This window comes from Neofelis nebulosa, chromosome 16 (genome assembly GCF_028018385.1).
Source record: "Neofelis nebulosa isolate mNeoNeb1 chromosome 16, mNeoNeb1.pri, whole genome shotgun sequence".
Lineage (NCBI taxonomy): Eukaryota > Metazoa > Chordata > Mammalia > Carnivora > Felidae > Neofelis > Neofelis nebulosa.
This window is the reverse complement of record NC_080797.1, coordinates 44,546,521-44,564,946: the sequence shown is the minus strand read 5'-3', so window position 1 is coordinate 44,564,946 and position 18,426 is coordinate 44,546,521. Positions and strand designations below refer to the sequence as shown.

The following is an 18,426-nucleotide window of genomic DNA, read 5'->3' as shown; positions in this document are numbered from 1 at the left end:
TTCTCTTTGCAACATAACCCGAATTTTAATCCCTCTTTCCTCCTACCCTCAAATAAACCAAACCCTTCTTTTTGTATTCTCTCCCTCCCCTAATGGTACCAATTTGCTCAATCACCAAGTTAAAAGCTGCAGAATTGACCCTCCTGTCTTCCTCACCCTCCCATCCTCATACTTGCATTTGAGAACAAAATGCAATCCTTAAAATCAAAGCCAGATCCTAACTATTTCTCAGAAATACTCTCTCCCTTCTGTCCTCAATGCCATGGCCTTTGTGAAGACTTTTTTCAGCTCTCCTTTAGAAAATCCCAATGGCCTACCTAACTGCTCTCCTCACACTTTCCCTCTTCATTCCCACCCCAAAATAATCTTCTACTAAAACCATCTCTCGAAAGTACTGATTTGATTTGATTTTTTTTTTTTGATTATGAGCCATTGATGTCTCTGAGCTACATGTAGAATGAATCCCAACCTTCTTATGCAGTAGACCCATCCCAGTTGAGCACCAATCTCCAGACTCCTGTCAGGCTCCTGCCCGACCCCCTGCCATACACCTCTACCGTAGCCCCACCAGCAGGAAGCAGCATGCAGCATGCAGGTGGGCAGCTCTTGAACAAGACCACCTACTAGAGTTCAAATTCTGTCTCCACCATGTTAGTAGAGTGCCTCTGGACAAGTCACCAGGCTTCTTTGTGCTTCGGTTTTCCCAACAGGATGATGAGGACTGCAGCTATCCCAACCTCACAGGCAGGGATTAAGTGCATGAATACGCACAAAGAACCTGGACAGGTGCCTGGCACAAAGTAGTAACTCGGTGAACCAGAGTTGTCATGCTTTCACACTTCATGTTTGCATCTGATGTCTCTACCTTCCAGGCTCAGCCTCACTGTCACTCCTTGCTGAAACCTTCCTGATGCCCCCAGAAAAAGTTAGTCCTTTCTTGGGCTCCTGAAACCTGTTTATATGCCCATCTCCTCCACTGTCCCTGGAGGGTGTGGTTCTTTCCTCCTGACATTCATCTCTAAAATACTGTACCCACTATGTAGAAGACACTCAATAACTGATGCATAAATATATAGACTTCATGGAGACAAGACCAAAACATAGAGTCAGCTCCTGGGTCATCTAAAGGTGCTCACTCATCTGTTTTCCCAAGCATTGTTTCCTCTAACTCTCACGTTTCAATTATTCTTATGTGTCTACCTCTGAAGGAGTGAAAAATATCATTTACAGAGTTCAGGAGCTTGGTCCTTCCTCCTTTGCCCGTCAGCTTTTATCCAAAACTGAATGTTAGTTGTGTTTGTTATCAATGCTCCCAGATTCTCCATTACCTCTCCAGCTTGGGTTTCTGTTTACCTGCTGAGACTAAAACCCAGACCATTCAGCTCTTCTTCCTTATTAGTTTCTGCACACACTGATTCAGAAGGTTTCCCGTCCAATGAAACCTGCCACCATGTTCTTACACTTGTGTCTCCAGTTGCTACACAGTCAGTGCTTAAGTAATTATAAGTCTCCAATAACTAGTAATCTGAGTATCTCATACAATTGTCTAATAATCCTATGTTCTTTACTAAGGGAAAGGCAGGCAGCCTATGGGATTTCCTTTTATTCTTTTATTTTTAATTTTTTTAACTTTTATTTATTTTTAGAGACAGATTGTGAGTGGGGGAGGGGCAGAGAGAGAGGGAGACATGAATCTGAAGCAGGATCCAGGCTCTGAGCTGTCAGCACACAGCCCAACACAGGGCTTGAACTCATGAACCTGAGCCAAAGTCGGATACTTAACCAACTGAGCCACCCAGGTGCCCCTCCTTTTTTTCTATCACTAAAAAAAAAAAAAAAAAAAAAAAAAATCTTGAAATATTGGGCTATTTTAGTCTTGGAAGACAGACGCCACACTCAGTTTTTCTTATCAGTAGCTGTCAAATTTACACACCAAAATTTAGAGGGGTTCATTAGGATGCAGAGTCCCAGGCCTGCTGTTAAGAGTTCTCATTCAGTAGTGTGCGTTAGTGTCTGAGTATCAGCGTTTTTGACAAAGTATATAGTTCCCTAACAAATTACAATAAACTTGGTATCTGAAAACTACAGAAACTTTTATCTCACAGTTTTGGGGGCCAAAAGGCAAAGGTATTGGCAGAGCCCTGGTCCCTCCAAAGGCACTTGTAGAGACGCCTTCCTTGCCTCCTTCAGCTTGTGCCGGCTCCAGGCATTACTTGGCTTGTGGTTACATCTTTCCGATTTCTGCCTTCAGTTTCACATGCTTCTGCCTCTCTTCTTTCTAAATATCCCTCTTCTGGGGCGCCTGGGTGGCTCAGTTGGTTAAGCGGCCGACTTCGGCTCAGGTCATGATCTCGCGGTCCGTGGGTTCGAGCCCCGCGTCGGGCTCTGTGCTGACAGCTCAGAGCCTGGAGCCTGTTTCAGATTCTGTGTCTCCCTCTCTCTGACCCTCCCCCGTTCATGCCCTGTCTCTCTCTGTCTCAAAAATAAACGTTAAAAAAAAAAAATTTAAATATCCCTCTTCTTTCTCTTGTAACGACAACAGTCATTGGACTTAAAACCATCCTAAATAGAGGGGGATTTCACCTAGAAAGCCTTAATTTAATCTGCAAAGATCCTATTTCCAAATAAGGTCACATTCACTGGTTAGGACTGGACATCTCTTTCGGGGGATACAAAATTCAACCCACAACACAAAATTATTCTTGATGTATGGAGTTCACAGCATGCTGTACACAACGCTGCCCTAGATCCTAGATCAGTTTTAGAGTTTATCTTGACAATAATTCTCATGATACCTAAACAGTTCTACAATAGGAAACTAGTAACCCGAAAGAAATAAGCAATAAAAGAACGAATACTCTCCCCACTGGCTGAGCACATCTTCCTTTGTGCATTGCTATGGTGGTGGAAAGGGAGGGGGAGGAAAAGCAGAGGGGCTACTTCATACTGTGCATGATTTCTCTCTCTCTAAAAGCAAAGTTCTAGGCTCACACATTGCCTCTTCATCCAATGTGCTGAACCTCCTGTTCAAACACGAATATTAAATATGTGGATGAATGACAAACACACAAAGGAATGGAAGTATTTCCTCTTCTTTCAACTTTGTATATTGAACCTTGGGGAAAAAAAAATCAAACCTTCCTCCCTATAATCCTTATCCTGGTTTTCTCCTCCCTGTAGGTTATCAAGATAATTTTACCACTGAGATAAGAATCCTCCTCTTTCTCTTCCTGTGTGTTAGCCACCTTCCCCATCCTGTTTCAAACCAAAGAAGTCTTGAAAACAAAGGATCTACAATAATACCTGCTTTTTCTGCTAAGGTATGGGTATCTTCATTTCATGGCTGCAATCTGCCTTGCTTAACAAGAGTCTCATCTCCTTTATCACATGTTCACTTCTTGTACACTTAATCCTCCAACTATCAGTTACAAATCCTTTAGCCGGTGCCCCCTCTTTAGATAAGATGCATTTCACCTTTTATACATCCTCAATCCCTTCTCCTCTGTGCAATTTCCAGCTCCTAGAACCTTTCTGGAAGCTGTGACCTTCTTTGACCTTGGGATCAGTGCCAATCACTGGGTTCCATCCCAAAGCTATGCCTCCCCCTCCTAACTCCATTCTCAGATATTAACCCAGTAGCAAAGTCTGGCCAGAAGTACCTCTTTACTGGTGTTCGCCTCTCCCATCCTTGTACCCCTGCTATTCATTCTCCCCTTAATGAATTCAGTCCATGCAATGGTATGAATGAGTCTCATGAATACAATGTGGGTGAAGCCAAAGAGACCAGCCCTCCCAAGAGTATTAGAAGCCAGGTCAGTAGTGGTTACCCTTGGGGATGTGTGTGTGTGGGGGGGGGGGGGGGCGACCAACAAATGTTTAACAATTGGATGTCCAAAACAAAGAAAGCCATGTTTTGTAGTATTGGCTGATTTCTTTGGTGTAAATACCTTTATCCTGGCCAATTTCAAGCTACTAATGGGATGTCACTTAATACAGAGTTGGGATGGGATGAGCTGTAGTACATTATGGCCTGTGGGATTTCCACTAGAGAGATACAATAGATGTATGTAACCTTGAGAGCATAAATAATAATAAAATGTAGTAGCATATTTAGGAAGTGGTGACTTTTGAATATTTATTACCTTTTTGTGTGCCAAATGATCTTTCCAGCATCTCACTCACCTACAAATTTGAAAGCCCCAACAGCTGTAGTCACCTGAGAGCACAGGATTAAAATAACTTCAAATGTTCTTGATTTCCACCATCCTCAAACTCTCCTAGTCTAGTCCATATTTATTTAACTTTTCAACAAATATTTAGTGAGCTATATTCCAGACCCTTTTTTTTCCTTTTTGGCAGATCTATTGAGGTATAATTAACATACAATAAACTACACATGATTAAGTATGCAATCTGATAAGTTTTGACATCTGTATACACCCATGAAACCATCACCACAATCAAGATAATGAGCACACCCACCCTCCCCAAAATTTCCCTGTGCCCCTTGGTGACCCCTCCCTGCCTTCCTCTATCTCCAGGCCACATTGATCTGCTTTCTGTCAAGATACATCTGTTTGCATTTCCTAGAAGTTCTTGCCTTTGCTTTTAAAGTAACTTAAATGCAAATTTATATAAATTAAAAAAAAAAATAGTGTCCATGTTTAACAACCAGCTCTTAAATTCCTGAAAATTTGATCATCACCATTTGCAAGAGGATGCTAAGAGCACAAGAATGCACAAGACAGTGGGTGCATAAGTGAATGGAACAAGACAGAACAAGACAGGAGGAAAGATCCTGGGCTTGGGGTGATGTTTCATTTCTGAATGCTGGTTAACTAGAGATCTCCATGTTGTTAAAAATTTATTGAACCAAACACTTACAATATGTGGACTTTTCTGAATAAATGTTACATTACAATAAGATTTACCCCCAAAAAACACTAAGATTAAAAAAGGGTGGGGATATTGGGTCACTTTTCTTCCCTATTTAAAATCCTCCTCTGGCTTTCTGCTCCATTTCAGTTAAAATCTAAGCTCCTTATCACAGTTTTCAAGGCCTGTGCCTCAGATTCTGGTCCCTCATTGTATCTCCAGCTTCCCTTACTCAGGCCTCGGTTCCTCAGAGGAACCGTTGAGCTGTTCTTTTTTCTCAAAGCTTTTTTTTCTGAATACGTTTAAAACTGTGTAATTGTTTGTTTGTTTATGGCCAGGGGCCCCCCACTAAAGTGTACGCTCAGTGAGGCCAGGCATCCTTCACATCTTGCTCGCCCGTGTGACCCAGGCACAATGTCAGGTACCTAGAAGGTGCTCAATAAATATTTAGCGAATGAAGCAGTTAACCCTCAGCTTTCTTGGGGAATGCAGGGAGGCTGTGGCCCCTGGGATGTGTGTGGACATGAGTAATGGGAGCAGAGAAATTGGCCTAATATGCTGATTGTTAAGCACTTCGGGTCATTGCTCACCAGCTGCAGGTTCCACATCCTTCCATTTTCAAATGAGGAGATGGAGATCAAAGCCAAGGTCATGAGAATTCCCTTCTCCTGACTCCCAGTCAAGAGCTCACACCTCTTTCTCACACCTCAGAAGCTCAGGGCAGGGTGTAGGGTTGTGGGGGCAGGGGCAGGGAGGAGGAGCCTGGGTTTTTAACACACAGAGAGGTAGAAGAGAATCTGGCTTTCTAACTGCCTCTTTCAGCATTCTTGGACAAACAGCCAAATCCCCCAAGCCTCAGTATTCTCATCAATAAAATGGAGATCATTATGACTGTTTATAGGGCTCTTGCAAGAAATGGAGGAAACAACATATATAAAGCACCCACCTCGTTATTAGTATGAGGTAGAAACCCCAGTGGTGGCCTTTTTCATCCTGTAGTGGCAGCGGGAAGAAGAGGTCTCTCCTCACTATTCCATGCCTTTCTTAATCATGGCTCTGACTGTTGCCCAATGTAATTAATGCCCCCGCAGTGGGTTGATATTCACGGGCCTCAACTAAGACAAGAGCTGCTACCATAGCACAGTGTTATCACACCAAGCTTCTGCCGCTGAATGTCTAATGCATCCACTCCTCAGGTGCCCAGAGAAGAGCGAGAACACCCAGGCTTAGATCTGATGACGAGCTGTCCATGACAGTTATAAGGCAAGAAATTAATAATGCTTCCCTTTCCCGAAGAAATGAAACCTTTTAAATGTCAAAAATATAACAAGATATCTCCTGCCATACATGTGTAGTGATGCTACTATCCTCTTAAAAACAACCTTTTCTAATCACAGGTATTTGGTTTCCCATTAACATTCAGTCACATGGACCTTACGGCTTTCAGGCATTGAAAGGATGTACTGAGTCAAGTGGGGGGAAGGGCAATGATCTATTTTTAGTATATACCTGATCCAAACTCTGCATGAGGTGTTAGCCTTCCTATGAGATAGGCAGACTCATCTTCAAATTGAGTCCAGTTTTAAGTGTGAAAGGAAAAGTATCAGTTAGGCAGGATCTACCATGCTGTAATAAAGTTTCCAATAGGTTAGAGGTATATTTCTCTCTCACATAACTGTCTGCAAGTAGCCAGCCTAGGATTAGTAAGTGGCTGTCCATCCTCGAAAGGATGCAGCGGAAGGGAGCAAGCATCATGGATTCAGAAATAGAAGCTGGAAGCATCCTTTCTTTTTCTCAAAATTTTAAATGTTTATTTTTGAGAGAGAGAGAGAGAGAGAGAGAGAGAGAGAAAGAGAGAGAGAGCAAGTGGGGGAGGGGCAGAGAGAGAGGGAGACACAGAATCCAAAGCAGGCTGTAGGCTCTGAGCTGTCAGCACAGAGCCCGATGCGGGGCTCGAACTCACGGACCATGAGATCATGACCTGCGCTGAAGTCAGAAGTTTAACCAACTGAGCCACCCAGACAGCCCAAGAAGCATCTTGGATGATCCATCAGTACCACACATCATTTCTGTTCACACCCCTAAATAGCAATGATTTAAATAATAGAGTATTTCTTTCTCATGTAACAGTCTGAGGGTAAGCAGTCCAAAGCCCTCCAGTGTGTCAGGGACCACATTTCTTGTTATTCCACCACTGCCTGGAATTTTCCATCTTAGACATGGTGGAAGGTAGCTCACCACCATGTGGTTCCATGTGCCAGCCAACAGAACTAGGGGAAATTAGAAGGAAAGGACAATTCAATCAAGAAATTGTTCACGTCATTTCTGCTTGTATCCGATTGGCCAGGATTTGATCCCATGGCCAAAAGTGGGAAATGTGCCTAGCTAAAACTGTATAATTTAATTAGTATATGAAGATAGAAGTAACCCTCTTTGTCATACATAGGATGCCATAGCAGAGATTGGTGCAAACCAATGATGGAGTGTGATTCAAGTTTCAGAAGTTATTCTGGATGCCAGAGGACAGCAGACTAGGAAGACTTGCCCATGAGTGGGAGGAGGGAAACCAGCTGAGAGATAAAGGTAGCCTGGTCTATGGTGGTGGCAGCCGAGGTGATGAGAGTGATCTGACTCAAGATACATTGAAAATCTATTCTCAAAAACCCTCAGCACGATTTTCTAAGGGGTTAAATGTGCAACATGACAAAGAAGAGTTGAGGATCTCTGGATGAATGGCTTCTTTCAGTCATTCAGGGTTCAGCTCAAACACTTAAGTTGTCCTTGGTCCACTGCCTCGTGGGAGTCATGCTGTCATGTAGGTCTGGTTTTTCTCCTCAAACATAGCTCTATCTGAAATTATGTTGTTTAATTATTTTCTCTCCTCCCACTAAAAGCATGCTCTGTGGAGTGAAAACTTTGTTGACCTGTCCATTTCTCTATTGTTGGCATCTAGAACAATGCCTGGCACATAGTAATACTGAGAATGTTGCTTGGGACACCTGGGTGGTTCAGTCAGTTAAGCGTGCGACTCTTGATTTTGGCTCAGGTCATGATCTCATGATCTTTGTGAGATTGAGCCCTGCATCAGGCTCTGCACTGACAGTGCAGTGAGGAGTCCTGTTTGGGATTCTCTCTCTCTCCCTCTCTCTCTGCCCCTCCCCTGCTCACACTTTCTCTCTCTCAAAATAAATAAACTTTTTTTTTTTTTTTTTTAAGAAGAGTGGTGGCAGGGCACCTGAGTGGCTCAGTCAGTTGAGTGTCCGACCTCGGCGTGGGTCATGATCTCACAGCTCGTGAGTTCAAGCCCCGCATCAGGCTCTGTGCTGACAGCTGGGAGCCTGCAGCCTGCTTTGGATTTTGTGTCTCCCTCTCTCTCTGTCCCTCCCCCCCTCAAAAATAAATAAACATTAAAAAAATTTAAAAGAAGAGTGATGGCTAAAATTTATTTAATATTTGTTGAATGGATAAGTTACGATAGTTGGTGTTTTTGAAAATAACAGAAATAAAAAGAAAAATTAAATGATATAATAAGAAAATGAAATGATGGAAGCCAGAAATCTATACATTAAAGAGTCTACAATGTTCTTTTCAATTTTTAAAGTTTATTTGTTTTGAGAGAGAGAGAGAGAACATGAGCAGGGGTGGGTGCAGAGAGAGAGGGAGGGAGAGAATCCCAAGAAGGCTCCACACTGTCAGCACAGAGCCCAACATGGGGCCCGAACCCAAGAACTGTGAGATCATGACCTGAGCTGAAACCAAGAGTCGGACACTCAACTGACTGAGCCACCCAGGCACCCCCCTTTTTTAAAAGTTTTTTTTAAGTTTATTTATTTATTTTGAGAGAGAGAGAAAACGTGAGCAGGGGAGGGGCAGAGAGAGAGGGAGAGAGTCTGCAATGTTCTTTTAAAATGATTAAATAGTGACCAGTGCTGTCACATAATCTTTAAGGAGTTGCTATTCCAAAGTTGACAGTCTCGAAGTACCCTAGCAGGAGAGTCAGCTTACTTTAAAAGAAGAAATAATCAGGCTGATCTCAAAACTTCCCTTCAGTCCAATAGATTAAACAAAACAAAGCAAAAACAAAAACAGCAATCTCCAGAGACTTAGGCGGAAAAAATCATGACTCAAGAATTCTAAAAACAATCGAGATGTCATTCAAATATGAAGAACTCTGAGAATGTATCATCCATATATCCCTTCTGGAATGAAAAGATACATCATCAGGCCCACTAAGCATGATTAAAGTAAAGTGTTTATTAAAGAGAGGATCCTCTTTATCAACATCCTCTCTTTAGGATTATTGGTGAGTACTCAAATATATTAAACATAAATATTAAATAATTATGGTTATAAAACATGTTACACTTGTGTATAAAAACTTCACAATGCAAAATAATAAGAGAATATTGATGTGGCAGCTTTAACAGATACCAAATTAATAGTGGTTTAAATAAGATAGATGTTTATTCACCACTCCCCCCGCCCCCCATCCAAACAGTCTGACTGCAAACAATCCAAGGCTGATCTGGGATCCATGGTATCAGGAACCAGGTCTTCTCTCTTGTCACTCCCCATTCTCTAGCTGGTGACCCTCTCTGGTTTGGTTGAATATGGCTCACCACCGTGTCCACCGGGTCTATATTCTAGCAGCAAGAGAGGTTAAAAGAGGGAAGATGACCAGAGGGTACACCCACCTCTTCTACTAGTATCCAATTAGTTGGCCACCTAGCAGCAAGGGAGGCTGGGGAATTAGTGCCTAGTGGGGAGGGGGGTTACACGTCCACCTAAAATTCCTATTATTATAGAAGAAAGAGAGAAAGATGTGTGTGGGGAAGAGAGAAACCTGAGAATGAAATGAATTAAAATGTCAGGACACCTGCAACACAGTCAGTATCTAGTAACTATCAGGTATTCTTTTTCAATGAAAATAATGATATTTTTTCTTATAAAATGATACATGTTGGTTGGAAAGATTTCAAACAATCTCAAAGACCACACAAAAGAATATAGAGTTCATTCTGACCCCTACCTTCAGAGATAACCACTGCGAAGATTTCATCCATCTGTGAGCATTTATCAAATCAAATGTTTCTTTGAATCCATCCAAATACATAGTTACCTTTTTTCTACTGGTCTTTTGTTTGTTTGTTTTGTTCTATTTTGTTTATTTCTGCTCTAATCTTTATTATTTCCGTCTTTCTACTAGTTTTGGGTTTTTGTTTGTTCTTTTCCCAGCTCCTTTAGGTGTAAAGTTAGGAACATGCAGTTATTTTTATAAATGTTTCAACACTTTGAAAAGGACATGTATTCTCTACTCACGGGGTAAATTGTTGGTGTTTATATATGTTATTTAAACAATATTATCTGTTACATCTTTCTGTTATGTTATTTGGTGCAAAAAGATGTATGATAGTTATACTTCATGGTGGTTATACTTCTCCTTGATTTTGAATCCCTGATATTAACATCACAACCCTTCCTTCCTTTTTGCTTCCACTTTCCTAGATATCCAGGTTGATACCAGAATTTGCCCCAAGCAAGTTCAGGACTTTAAGAGGTCAATTTATTTTAAAGGCTCAGTTTTCTTCTCCCCTTCCCTCACAACCACCAAGGGACAATTTACAGCCACCTGCTTTTGTACTTTACTAATCTTAGGTTCTGTAAGAATTGAGATCTTGTAAATAGCACTATCTATTTGAATCCAGTTTCACCATATTGAAAAAAATGGTGTTGGGGCGCCTGGGTGGCTCAGTCGCTTAAGTGTCTGACTTCAGCTCAGGTCACGATCTCGCGGTCCGTGAGTTCGAGCCCCGCGTCGGGCTCTGGGTTGATGGCTCAGAGCCTGGAGCCTGCTTCCGATTCTGTGTCTCCCTCTCTCTCTGCCCCTCCCCCGTTCATGCTCTGTCTCAAAAATAAATAAAACGTTAAAAAAAATTTTTTTTTTAAAAAGAAAAAAATGGTGCCAAATTGTAGCAGCAGCTCAACTCCAGGGAGTTTGAGTTTCATGAGAGTTCAAGTAAAGTTTTTCATTCACACCTAAAGTGCAGTTCAAAGGAGGTTTAAGGGTTTCTTTGTATTCCCTGGAGAAGATCACACATACCTTAGTATTTGTACATACTGTGTTTCATCTACAGACAAGCGGCTACTTCTGAGTGGGCATATTCTTATTTACCAGCAGACAAATTAGAGATTTCTAAATTGAGTCTAATTCCTTTTGAATTCTCTCATTAAGAGAAAACTATGAACAAAAACCAAATCCTCGCTTATCACACCTATTTTTTTCCCCTAAGAAGATAATAATGATGATGCCAAGAACCACTTGAGGGTGTCTGTTACATGCCAAACACTTCATATACACTATCATTACTCTGGTCCTCTCAGGGCAACCCTACCCCACGAGTGTGAGTTCCACCCTGTGCAGGTAAGAGTATTAAAGTTCAGAAGGGGATACAACAAGTTGAGTCACACATGGAGACTAGGTAAGGGTATTAAAGCTCAGAACGGGGGATGTAACAAGTCGAGTTACACATGGAGACTAGGTATGAATACTAAAGCTCAGAAGGGGATACAAGACAAGCTATACAAGTAGACTAGGTACAAGTACTAAAGCTCAGAAGGGAGTGTAAGAAGTCGAGTTACACACGGAGACTAGGTAAGAGTATTAAAGCTCAGAAAGGGATACAACAAGCCCAGTTACACATGGAGACTAGCCGTGGCACGAGCTGCTAGGGGTTGAACTAGTGCTGTTTGCCCCATGATACCTGCTTATCCCATTGCTCCAAGAGCTGGACTTCTGGAGGAAGCAGGAAGTTGTTTTTCTGTATTTGAGTTCTCCTTGGATGTTCTTTACTGGCATCCAGTGAGAACAAATTCCATACGCAGCTACAGAGATGCAGATGTGAAGGAGTGGAAGCCTGGAACCTGTTTAATTTACAGTTCAGCAAACAAATACAATTTCCCTGAATCAACCCTCCAGGAGTGTTAATGGAATCTAACCTCTTATTTGAGTGCTGTAATTCCAGAATGTACCTCGGTGATATAACAAAGAACACGGATACCAGATATTGTTCTCAATGTATTGCAAGTGCCATACGAAGTTCTGTTGTTGTTTTGAGGACATTCGCTCTGCGGCAAAACATTATATGTAGTTTCAGAAATGATAACTGCATTCAGAATGGCAAAATAGGTAAAATTTTATGAATTACTTCGATTTTTTTTTTCTTATAACCAACTAAAAGTCTATGTAACTTGGGAAAAAAGAGTTGTCCCTCTTCATTGCAGATGCATTTCCATTAACGAGAGCTGTACTTTTAATACAAGGTGTTTTAGTATCATGACTAAAAGGACCTGGGATGACTTATGGGAAGGAGGTAAGGGTTTTGGACCAAACCCACAGTTCAGAGCTGGTGTTGCACGACATTATACCTGCAGAACTTTTCACACGTTCAGGCCCTTCTCCAGACTCACTGACTGAAACTTTTGAGTAGAGTCTTAGGCATGTGTATTTTTAAAGAGGTGATTAAGCTGTGCAACCCTGGTTAAGAACCTCTGGGCTGGAGCATGACTTCCCTGGGGTGGTACACTGAGTAGCAATGATGCAATATTTCCCTTCAAATGGTGGTTTCCGCTACAAAAAAATTCTTCCCCTCCCCTTTCCTCACTGTTAAGAATAAATAATTAGAAGAACTGTGCAATGAAATAAACACGGGCATATACATTCAAAGATGGGAAATATGAATCCCCTCGTTTTCAGAGATGTGCACCTTCATTGTCTTCCGTGATACCTGATGCAGGTAGGGTTTCCTAGCCACTTGTATGCTGGGAAAGAGTTTTTGAGGACAATACACTTTTTACTAACAAAGCCCAACGAAGAAGCCAAAATACTTTCTTTTCGTCCAATCATATGATGACTAGATGGAAATGACATTAGAAATCATGGAATCCAACTGCTTCATTTTACATTTAAGAAACTGAGCCCAAAGTGGGGAAGGGACTCCTTTCATGTCACACAGCTTTTCCCTACAGCATAAACTATGTGCTTCAGTGACCAACCTAGGAATGCAAACCAAGCTCTCCATTCTTTTTCAGAAACCGGCCTTACTGACATTAGAAGGAACACAAACAGTGGCTCAGCCATGTCTAGAAATGAGATTCTAGTCTTCAATAATAAAGTGCCAACAGTTTAACCAAGTGTTAAGGGAGAAAAAAACAAAAAAGAAAACACCTAGGCCTGAAACATTTTCCTTAGAAAAGTTACCCATCTCCCCAAAGAGTAAAATTACCAGGGGCTCCTGTGTGGCTCAGTCTGTTAAGCATCCGACTTCAGGTCAGGCCATGATCTCAAGGTTTGTGGGTTCGAGCCCTGTGTCAGCTGTGCTGACAGCTCAGAGCCTGGAGCCTACTTCTGATTCTATGTCTCCCTCTCCCTTTCTGCTCTTCCCTGGCTCACATTCTCTTTCTCTCTTAAAAAAAAAATAAACATTTAAAAAAAATTTTAAAAATAAACCTAATAGTAAAATATCCAAAGCTACCTGTACATTTGCTTTCCTGTCATCAATGTGAACTGTCCTTTGAGGACATATTTAAGGGTAGACTTAGCCAGAACTTCACTGTGTGCTGTTTTTCTGGATCTATACTTGCTCTTCCAAATTCAGTCTCTTTCCTTTCCCTAGCCCCTACACATAAACAAACACATACACACACACACCTAAAGAAATCCCTTGGAGAAGGAAACTTAAGGAAGGAGATCTGATTTTAAATAATCCATATGATATCAGTAATGTCTATGGGCTAATTGTGTCCCTCACCCCATTCATATCACGAAGTCCCAGCCCTAGAATCTCAGAATGTGACTGTATTTGAAAATAGGGTCTTTAAAAAAAAATTCTTTTATTTATTTTTGAGAGAGAGTATGTGTGTGTGAGGGTGGGAGGGGCAGAGAGAGAGAGAGAGAGAGAGGGCAACACAGAATCTGAAGCAGGCTCCAGGCTCTGAGCTGTCAGCACAGAGCCTGACGTGGGTCTCAAACCCACAAACCGAGAGGTCATGACCTCAGCTGAAGTCGGATGCTTAACTAACTAAGTTGCCTGGGTGCCCCACAAATAGGGTCTTTAAAGAGGTAACTTAGTTAAAACAAGGTTTTAGGATGTGTCCTAACCCCATATGAATGGTGTCCTTATAAGGACAGGAAATCAGGACACAGATACACACAAAGAGAAGCCCATATGAACACAGCAGGAGAAGATGGCCATCTACAAGTCAAGGAGAAAGGTCTCAAAGGAAACCAACCTTGCCAACACCACGATCTCAGACTTCTAGCCTCCAGAACTGTGAACAAACAAATTTCTTTTAAGACACCTTGTCTTACCATCCAGTGGTATTTTGTTATGGCAGCCCTAGAAAATGAGTACAATGAGTCACTGTATTCATCCACCATGATAAGCTTTACTCCTTAACAAGTTCTTGATGCTCAGAATGGAATGCCAGTGTCATCACTTTACCGTGGAGTTAAAATGACAGAAAACCCAACTCCAGTAACTGAAGTCACAAATGGGATGTATTTATCTCCAACAACTAGAATGTCAAGAGGTAGCACAGACTGCAAGAACAGTTTGATCAGGGTGTGGCCTCCTCTGCCCCTCCTTGTTTATTAGGCACGTGGTTAGGTTGGCTCCTCTCAAGGTGGAAAGATGGCATCAGGTACACATGCTTCTTCACCCCCATCCAAGAAGAAAGAATGTCAGCACATAACCACTGAAACAAGTCCAGGCTTCCTCTGATGGAACCAGTCATTGTTACACCAGTATCAACAACAAGTGTTCATTGAGCACTAAGCATGTGCCAGACCCTCTTCAAACTCAGTTTGCTTTTGTTGAATTGACTCTGGTAATCCTTATAAGAAGGGCAATGGTACTACCCTGATTTGTTTGTTCAACTGAAGCCAACACCGGAAGCTCAGGAAAGGTAAGCCCCTGCTCCTAAAGCATAAGGTCATTTCACAATGCACAGAATGGATATCAAAGAAACTGCGCAGTATGAATAAATCCATGCCTCTGAAATTATAACTACACCATGCTCCAGTTTTCCTTAATGCTGTAGCTTAATACAGGCAACAAGCAAGACACATCCTGTTTTCATTGTCCATATTACCTAAATTACCCTTTTTCCTAAATGTGCTTTTGAATGTCACAGTCTTGTTTACTCTTTGCAGGTACAGATGCCAACAGAGACCAAGTTGAGAAGCATGCAGGTTTCTGGAAATTTGTTCCCAAATGTGTGCCCAGCCTTCCTCCTGCACGGTATACTGGCCTCTTAGGTCAAATCTGGCCTCTTTAATTCTGCTGCTTTTCTGACATTTGTGTGGAAGCCTCTTAGCTTGTTCTGACTTGTGTGGAGCTACCTTCCCTGTTACTCCTGATTCACAGGAAGAAAGGAGCCATCAAAGAAAGGTATGTGGCACTGCTTTAGTTTGTCTCACTGTTACCTCCCTCCAACCCCAGCCTTGTACCTGCTAGGTGGTTCCGTGTAAAGGATTAGATGCACTGGTCTGACAGTTTCCATTTTTCTGAATTCAACTTGAATTTTATCATGGGTCACAAAACCCAGAAATGCATGTATTATGATTTATGGCATTCTAGTAAACCAAGTGTTAATCTCATCAGGCTTCACTGATTTGAAATAAATAACGGGTGGAGCACCCAGCTGGCTCGGTCAGTTAAGCATCCGACTTTGGCTCAGGTCATGATCTTGCGCTTGGTGAGTTCAAGCCCCACATTGGGCTCTGTGGAGCCTGGCGCCTGCTTCAGATTCTGTGTCTCCCCCTCTCTCTGCCCCTCTGCAGCTCGCGCTCTGTCTCTATCTCTCTCAAAAATAAAGAAACATTAAAAAAAAATTTTTTTTAAAGAAAAAAATAATGGGCGACTTACTGCCTGAATGCTAAATATTTAAATGCCACCTTGGCACAACTTAGTGCAACTTTTGGGGAACATAATCTGACAATGCTTTACCAACAATTATCTCACGTTTGTATCTTTTATATAGTCATCCCACTCCTGGGTCTTATTTAAAAGTGGAGGGGTAAAAGCATTATGCACAACTATGTTCATTAAAGACCGGCTTAGAATAACATAAATGGAAACAATATACATTCCAACCACATGCATGGCTAAGACAATTATAGTAAAGGGCTCCTTGAAGGAAATATTATGTAACTATTAGTAGTTTCCTTTGTTTGGAGCCCTCTTCCACCCCCTCTGCCTTACTTTTCTGCCAGCTAACTCCCACTTAGACTTGAACACTCAGGGTACCTACCCCTGTACTCGGTGTCCCCCCCCCCCCTCCTCTGTGCTTATATAACACCTGGGCACACCTCTGTGAAAGGATTTATAGCCCATCCCAATAATTTTGCTTGTCAGTCTCCCCCAGTGAGTTGCAACTCATTGAGGCAGAGCCTATCCTCTGTGCAGCAAGTTAAAAATCAGAAGGGGCAGGGGCAAGAAATAATAGTATTCCTAACACACAAAAGTCAGGCTTCAGCTGACTTCAGGCTGCTTTCTCCCAAACACCCAGCCCCATCAGCAAGCACCCCCACCTCTCAAATCTCTACTGGAAGGTGGTCTCGCTTTCTGCTTAAAGTCCCTCTGGAGGAGAGTCTTTGGCGGGCAATGGGTAGGAGTTCGGCAGTAGGGCCTATGGAATATTCCAGGAACCATTAACATCCTTTTACATCTCCTTTCACAAAGTTTCTTTCTACGAAAGTCTGAGTTACCTCACACAAATGGGACTGCAAACGGTCGGGGAGATTCGGTTTACACTGAAACACGGCTCGCGTCCCCTCCTTTCTGGCAGCACTGCTTCAAAGAGCAGGAAGGGGACTCAGCCCTGGTCGGGTGTCGGGGATTTGAGGTCTCTTTCATCTCCCTTTCTTTTCCAGCCCGGCTCCCGGAGGCTCCGCGCCGCGCTCCCTTTTGCCCGCCCGACTTCTGAGCGGAGCGCTCCGGAGGGAGGAGAACCGGCGAATCCTCGCGGGCTCCGGGCGCTCGCGGACCGGGCCCGCCCCCACCCGCGCCCGGCCCCGTCACGTTGGCTGCAGAGCGCATCCCGGCTGCGCCCCGGCGGGGAGGCGCCGAGGGTAGCTGAGGGGAGCGGGTCACGTGAGAGGAGGAGTCTGACCTACTTTCGCCGGCAGCCGGCGCATGCGTAGTTCCGGGCTGCACGCCGGCCGGGAGGCTCACGTGGAGTCGCACGTGCAGGGTGCTCCCGCCGGGGGCCCGGGGCGGGGCGCGCGCAGGGCGGGGCGCGCGCAGGGAGGCGTTGCTGGGGTTGCGGGACCCGTCGGCGGGTCTGGTCGACGGGCTGGAGCCAGAGGCGAGCGTGGGGATCCCGCCACCCTGGGCCCGGTACCCGCAATTTTGGAGAGCTGCTTCGGCGCCCTTGGGGGGCTTCCCACGAATTCATCGAATTCAGTATTTCTGAACGCAAAAATTAAAACAGAGTTCCTGCACATATGCCCTTTGTTGGTATCAGCAAATCCACACCTCGGAAATTTACCCTACAGATGGGCTCCCCCTTTTGTGAATTGTCACTCCAGAAGGATAATCGTTGTATCACTGTTTGATATCACAAACGATGGGAAACAGTCTGTCCGACCATAAAACCGGTCAATTCGTGGGCTCATAAAGTATGATTGGGCCGTATCTGGAATTCTTTGCAGCCGTTAAAAAGAAATGGACGGCTCTACAGATACTGATCTGAAGAGACTTCCAAGACCCATTTGGTGATGCAAAAAAAATTTAAATGGAGCATAACAGCGTGTATGGGATGCTGACATTCGTGTGGCAAAAATACACATACGTGTTTGTAAATGTATAGGATATGTATAGAATGTATAGATATGTATAGGATATGTATAGATGTATATAGAATGTACAGAATAGCTCTGGAAATACGCATAAGAAATTGGTAAAGGAAGGTATATTCAATGACTGAGGGATCAGGGAGAGGAAAGAAACTGACTTCCACACTTTTGTACCCTGTATGATTATTTTATTTTTATTTTTTTATGATTATTTTTAAATACAAATTTGAAAAACGAAAAGTTATTTAGCACTCTGTGCTGGACATCAGGAATTATGTAAATTAGTTCCTTCTAGAAAGTTTGTCTCGTATAGTATCTGCACCATTTCCTATTCTATTTAGTTTGTATCTTAATGTTTCAAGCTTTTGATAAACTCTGATAAGAGATTTTTTTGAACTCCCAAGGTGAACAACTCAATAGGTCCTCTATGTGATTAAGATACTCTCCAAGTTCTATCTCTAAAGAGAAGACATCTTAACTAAGGGATTCTCAGTAACAAACATTTGCACAATAAAGCTCAGGCAACAGTATTGCTTCTGAGATTAACCTTTCCTCTCTCAATTAATCTGTGAGTTTGTATTGCAGCTATTATTGTCATTGTAGTTATTTTATATGTATCAGTTATAGTATATTTGATTGCAATAACAGAAAATCTGAGTGGCTTGAGCAGAAATCTCATTTAGTTGAAGTCTAGG

At 42.7% G+C, this 18,426-nt stretch overlaps 2 long non-coding RNA genes across 2 annotated transcripts; one reads left to right on the top strand and one right to left on the bottom strand.

Annotated features, from left to right (window-relative positions):
* Nucleotides 1-9,243: 9,243 nt before the first annotated feature.
* On the bottom strand, nt 9,244-16,831 carry LOC131497662 (uncharacterized). The gene is made up of 3 exons (XR_009255073.1): nt 16,643-16,831; nt 11,637-12,000; nt 9,244-9,518 (listed from the first exon to the last, which is right to left on the bottom strand). It is a non-coding gene; the product is annotated as an uncharacterized LOC131497662 (long non-coding RNA).
* On the top strand, nt 14,641-16,890 carry LOC131497663 (uncharacterized). Its single transcript, XR_009255074.1, has 3 exons — nt 14,641-14,838; nt 15,086-15,323; nt 16,808-16,890. It is a non-coding gene; the product is annotated as an uncharacterized LOC131497663 (long non-coding RNA).
* The last annotated feature ends 1,536 nt before the right edge of the window (nt 16,891-18,426 follow it).